Source organism: Solanum lycopersicum, chromosome 11 (genome assembly GCF_036512215.1).
Source record: "Solanum lycopersicum chromosome 11, SLM_r2.1".
NCBI classification, from domain to species: Eukaryota; Viridiplantae; Streptophyta; class Magnoliopsida; order Solanales; family Solanaceae; genus Solanum; species Solanum lycopersicum.
Window position 1 is genome coordinate 14,519,222 of NC_090810.1, and position 5,993 is coordinate 14,525,214.

Here is a 5,993-nt window from a genome sequence, read left to right on the forward strand (position 1 = left end):
AGAATAGTTAAGTGTAGAGTCAAGAAAGTCTTTGGGTTAATTTTGAATCCTTTGAGATCAACTATCAATCTTAAATAAGTTTAAAGGAAATACATACGAGAATGAGAAGATTCGTACACATGAGTTCTATATTATTATTTAGACTCTTGAGCCGAGTTGTTCATGCCCATAAATTCTACATGAACTCCATAATTTGAGTATCTTTGAGAGGAATAGTATCTTGGAGTTCTAAGTTCTTGAGCATTGAGTTCCTAATTAATCATTTTGAGATTATACCCTTACTTATAGGACTATTACATGTTACCTATGAAGTCTTTGAGTTGAGTTGTTCATGTCCATAATTCTCCATGAACTCTATGAGTTGAACATTCTTATGATGAGTAGTATCATTGAGTTCTTGTGTTCTGGAGTTGTTGAGTTCCAACAACTGAGTTCTATATATGGTTATTGAAACCCTTAAATTGAGTCATTCAAGGGTTCCATAAAGTGGCTTGATGTTTCGGGCGTAAGGGTGACGCCAGACCTCCAATACTGAGGGTCATTTCTAGTGCACTACTGGCGCCCACACCAGGCTTGCTGGCGCATCGGCCCCAACCCATTTCTAAAACATCCGGGGAAATTTTTCTTCTCAATTTTTGCCCTAATTTATCCAAAGTCGATTTATTTGTTCCAAAATTCTTGGATTTGTAAACCCAACATAAATAAACAAAAATCTACTCAATTCTCCTCAAGAGAAACCCTCAAACTCAAAACCCTCACCTCAAGAACTCATCAAACTTCATTAATAATGAATGAAGAACAAAACCTCAAGAAAACTCATCAAGACGTCAATACATGAAGTCTCAGGAAGAATTCAATGAGGAAACTCATTATTGACATGAGGGCGAACTAACAAATCACTATGAAAGCTTACATACCTCAAAAATATCAAATCCTTGGCGAAATTCATCAAATATCACAAGAAATCTTGAACACTTAGTTTTTCTCTCTTTTCTCCTCTTGGACTTTGCCCTAACCTTCCAAACATTTTAAGAGTTTAGCGTAAATGTATTGATTTAGTCAGCTTTGTCCCCTAATTTGGGTGGAAAAAATGTGTGGCCTAGTGGAGGTAAGGAAAAGATCAAAATACCCCTCCTTAAAATAGATAAAATGTCTTGACTAGATAGCATGTACTCTAACAGAAATATATTCTTCGTCCGAACACAAAATTTAGTAAACTCAGTGACATTGGAAAAAGAACTCAAAGATTTTTCATTAGATATCTCATGGACCTCCTAACCTATCTTGTACTTAATTTGAAAGTGACTCAAAACTCATAATTGAAAACTAACTTGCAAAAAAAAACTCAAATTGGTTATTTCTAATTTAGTTCTTTCTAACATTAGCTCTTTCTAAGACTGAGGTGTTACACGATCATGGAGAACAACTTCCAACATGTAATAAAAATTTCCCAAATCGGGGTTTCTTCCTCATTTCACCATTTTTGAACATTGAGAGCTCTAAGGAGGCAATTTTAATGAGAGTTTTGAAGATTAGTCGACTGGGTAAGTGATTTTAACTTCCTTCCTTCATTACCCATTTATTTTTCATGATTTTAACATCTAAAACTTTATCTTCAAATTCAAAGTTTGGAGGTTTTCTCTGGAAATTGAGTTCTTGATAATTGGAGCTTATTTTAAGCTTGAATTCAACTCAAGTTTTTATATGGTTTTTAGTAATTAATGAGTTCCAGAAACTTTGGATATCATAATTTTTTATAACAATTTCAGATTTACGCTCAATCCCTGGGAATGGCCTTTTGGGTCGAATTGGACCGAGTTTTCAAAATAAACATTTTGGGTATTGTTGTTTATGATTTCTTGTTGGGATTACTTATTTAATTAGATTTGTGAATTCTAAGGTCGTCATAAAGGGAATGACCAAGTATCTATTTGATTTCATTCTTATTTAAGTCAACTGAGCCTCTTTGACCTTCCGTGAACCTTGTATTTCTTGTTGTGTGATTGAGAGTAGGAAAAGGAGAGGGTATTCATATTTTATACTTGGGGTAAAATAATACCCCTCAACTTTGATTTATTTGTTAGCTATGTTCTTGTCATTAAAATAAAATTATTTTTTATCCATATCATTACTAATTTCGTCATTTGGGTCGATTGGAAGTCTAAAATTGGCTTAAATTAACCCAATTTCAATTGAATTACCCAGTTATCTGTTTTAGCCCTAACACAACCCATTAATCAAATGAACTCGTACTAAAACTTAAAACCGCAAACCTATATCTTTCTTTGATACAATATTCAGTGACATTTTCCTATAAGATTAACAATAATGAGATAAATAATTCTTCAATTGAAGCTAATAAATTCCATATAAAAATACTACTTCGTTTATTTACCTAATCAAACAAAAATATTACTTACTTAGATCATGAAATTTTAGAATAACTTTTAATAAGTTAGGATGATAATTTGCGATGAATGGAGCGGCTGTTCGGAGGCGTTTTGGTTGCTATTGTTCGCCTGAGATTCGAGCTCAAGGTTGTTTTGCTCCTTGTGGCTGATACAATGGCGTGAGGGAGGAGAAAAAGGACTGACAGCTGCTGGTTGTTTTTTTCTCCGGCTTGGAGCTCGGCCAGAGATGGCAAAAGAAAAAGAAGAATAGTCTTGTTGGGTTCTTCTTTGGCAGCTCTTTCTGGTTGGATTTGGAAAAATCTGGGTTTGGTTTACGGTGACTGGTTGGTTATTGTATGGTCGTGAAAGAGGTCAGAAAAGAGAGGGGGTTTGGTGATATCCGGCGTGAGATAAAGATAAACAAAATGGGTTATATTATTAGTTGGATTAAGTTGGGCTAAAATTAAGTAATTCAAGCAAAATTGGACGATTTTAAATGCTTTGGGCTTTCCATTCAATTGAGGGGCAAAAATGATGAAATTAGTAATGACAAAAATAAAAATAACTTTATTTTAACGTCAAAGACATAGTCAACTAATAAATCAAAGTTGAGGATATCTTCGCTCTTTTCCTTAAAATGTGACTAGAATATTAGAAATGGATCTTTTGGGCTAAAAATGAATTTGTTGGTGTAATTATAGAGCAACTTTCACATAGCAAACAAAAAATTCATATTTGTATGTTATAACAAAGTTTGCATAGTTGCGCTCCATAGCAAACATAAATGTGTATAACTCGCTATACATATACAAAGAAATCAATTGTATAATTTGATATACATATACAAAAGAAAGCAGTTGTATACAAATCAATTGTATAATTTGTGTATGTATAAAACAAGAAAGAAAGAAAGACAAAATAAAATTGGGCAGGGAAATATTTGTATTATATAATTTATAAGTATATAAGACGAAAATATATGTATTTGCAGGTGTATATATAATTTTCTCTCACTTTATACAAACAGAAGCACAATTTATGCATTTCGTTTCTGTTTGTTTAAACGATAGAGGCGAGGTTGACGAGCGAGACCTAGGAGATAGGCGAGTGAGATCTGGGATAGTTGCGAGCGAGATCTGGGAGAGGACAGAGAGGGGAGCGAAAATATATGTATATACACTTTTTTTTCTCGTTTTATACAAATAGAAACGCATTTTATACATTTGTGTCTGTATAAAAGTGAGAGGGAGCGAGCGAAAGGTGGAGCAAGAGAGGGAGAACGACGATCAAGAGTTTGAGGGAGAGAGGTGACTGACAAACAGTTTGTTACAGGGCACAATTAAATCAATGTGTGGCTATAACATTTGATTTGATTTATTAATTTGCCATTATATACAATTTTTCCATAATTATATATGATATGTCATGGGTGCTTGAATGGGTATATTGACTCAATTTTGACTATATGTCATGATTTTGTATGTGTTGATGGATTATTGATGTACAATTTATCTTCTCCATATTACATGTGGATGTGCTCATTTGCATTGGTTCTGAAATGCTATTCTGAAACTTTGGATATTTGATATATCGATAGAAAATGGTTATCAGAATTGATGTCTATGTCGATGGAAAATGGTTCAAGTAATGTTTACACCGATAATGGGACATAATTTCGGGGAGTGATGATTATGCTGATGGTAAATGATTCAAGTGATGATTATTATGCGATGGTAAATAATTCTGGCGATTGATGGTTATGGCGATGAGAAAATGGTTTCAACGGATTCTAATCTTAGTCAAATGTGCAGTGCAAATTTATAGTATATTTAATACATAAACTTCATCTTATTACAATTCATATTTTATTCATTGATTTGTAACAGTGGATAAAAATAAAAAGATGAATAATTTCGATGTGAATTTAAAGTTGATTTAGTCGATGCATTGACTCTAAATCATGGATCCTCCTCTGATCCTCATCTTCTCTCGTTCTTTCACTGTCACAATTTGCATTTCTTCATTAATTTTTAATTTTTCAATACTCTTTATCAAATTATCACTCTTAATTGACTTGTTGAGTAATCAAGTTTATGAGCAAAATGGATGTAAAAGGTAAAATGTATTAATTATTTAGTTTAACTAGAAATAAAAAAAATTCATTAAATTCATGATAATGACTTTTGAACTTTCTAAATTAATGTAAGTAATATATAATTTGTTGGTTTTTAAATAAATTATATAAATGTAAAAGATTAAGAAAATGTCAAAAATTAAGAAAAAAAATAAATGTGATTCTAGACTTTAGAAGCATGCCACATCAGCTCTCCTACAATAACACTATAAGAACAAAGCTGAAAATAGAAAGTCAAATAACACATTTGTAGTTTACTTTTTTTTGTACATATAGTTCAATAGAAAAAACCTTTATATTTAGAATTTGCGGTGAACTTTAAATGACAAACTACTTTAAAAAATAAAAGGCATAATACCATAGATTGGATCCTAAACTTGGATTCAAATTTTAACTTTAATCTCCAACTTTCACAATGCACAAACAGACACTTTAACTATCAAACTTTTAATTAAATAAATACATGAGTCCTACATGAGACAATACACGTAGGACACCACGTGGGACAAAAATGACATGTAGGATGACATGTAGGGTATGTGTGTCTATTTATTTAACTTTATACAAGTTTAAGTGTCTATTTCTGCATATCCAAAGTTAAAGGGCATAAATGTGATTTAAAGTCAAGTTAAATGACATATTTATGTATTATACCAAAAATAAAATAACAAAAATTCTTAAGCACTTGAACTACTATATATAAAATTAAGAAAGCATCATGAAATTTGTTATTTATCATATGGAGGATAAAGAATTGCGAAACACACCATTTTTGTGCTATGCATATTCACTTTAAGTATGTAACTATGGCAATAATAGATATAAATCTTTAAAATAGATAATAATAATAGGTAATCAATGATTTAAAAAAGACTAAACTTTTAAAGAACCCACTTATAGGTTATTTGAGAGCAATAATTAGCTTGAATGGGATGGATCGAATAGCGTAAGAAAATATAAATTAAATAAGGGACTTTTGAGTTAAAAAGAAAATTAATTTTCTAAATAAATAGTGTATTTACTTTTGAGTTAAAAATAAAATTAATTTTCTAAATAAATAGTGTATTTTAAAATAAACATAATGTTATAAATCTATTAAATAAGTGGATAGTTCATAAAGTTAGTACATGAACAACCATTCATAGTCACTAGGTTTCATGAACCTTTTTGGATAAGAATGTTTAATTTATTATGATACTTAATATGGTGACCTTTGGAGTGATTTCTCACTCTATAAATAGGGTTGTTCATTCACTATTGTATAATATACATATGAAACTTACATATACTTGAATAAGAAGAAAGTCTTCTCTTACATCTACTTCTCTTGTCTTCTTCTTATAATCTTGATTTTATAACACGTTATCAGCACGAATATGCTACAAAAATTGTAGCACTTCGCAAAAGTGTTGTAGTTGAAACACTTGTGAGCAGGAACAAGTTCTATTTATTTTTTCTTGTTACATATT

At 31.1% G+C, this 5,993-nt stretch overlaps 1 long non-coding RNA gene across 1 annotated transcript; it reads left to right on the top strand.

Moving 5' to 3' along the window:
• The first annotated feature begins 974 nt into the window (after positions 1-974).
• Positions 975-4,348, top strand: LOC112940290 (uncharacterized). Its single transcript, XR_003244265.2, has 2 exons — positions 975-1,544; positions 3,988-4,348. It is a non-coding gene; the product is annotated as an uncharacterized lncRNA (long non-coding RNA).
• The last annotated feature ends 1,645 nt before the right edge of the window (positions 4,349-5,993 follow it).